Below are 496 nucleotides of genomic sequence, written 5' to 3' on the forward strand. Positions count from 1 at the left end.
GTGAGGCGCCAAGTGCCAAGCCGAGGAGTCGATGGAAACTGGGGAGGATTCGGAGGGGTGGAGGGAAATGAGGAAGGGCGGCAGAGGGGGTGTCTGCAGGAGTCAGAGGAGAAGGGGGGCATAGGAAAAGTGCAAGCAGAATGGGGGTGTTTCGGGGGTCGAAAAAGCACAAGGGCACCGGGGGTGAAAGATGCTGAAGGGGAGATGCAGCAAGAAGGGGGTATCTGGAGCAGAGGAGCGCTCTGGGAGTTCCGGGCCAATGGGACGTCTGTACGACCATTACGGGAAGGGGTCCTCGGAGGGGGTGAGCAGGAATAGCGGCGAGTTGGGGGCTCCTAGGGCAGGGGAGCTGGGACCATGAAATATTAGGGATTGGGGTCTGCAGAGATGGCGGGGTCTTGCTAGAAATTAAGGGGCGCTCTGGGAGTAATGGGAGTCAGGGATTAGGCGGGGGGCAGCGGAGGCTATGGGGGGGGCTCCTGGAAGAGTGAGGGTC

At 60.9% G+C, this 496-nt stretch overlaps 1 protein-coding gene across 1 annotated transcript in view; it reads right to left on the reverse strand.

Annotated features, from left to right (window-relative positions):
- The window catches only part of MYPOP (Myb-related transcription factor, partner of profilin), a 16,243-nt gene that overhangs the window by 7,203 nt on the left and 8,544 nt on the right, over positions 1–496 (reverse strand). The window lies entirely within an intron of this gene.

Source organism: Myotis davidii, unplaced genomic scaffold (genome assembly GCF_000327345.1).
Source record: "Myotis davidii unplaced genomic scaffold, ASM32734v1 scaffold741, whole genome shotgun sequence".
Lineage (NCBI taxonomy): Eukaryota > Metazoa > Chordata > Mammalia > Chiroptera > Vespertilionidae > Myotis > Myotis davidii.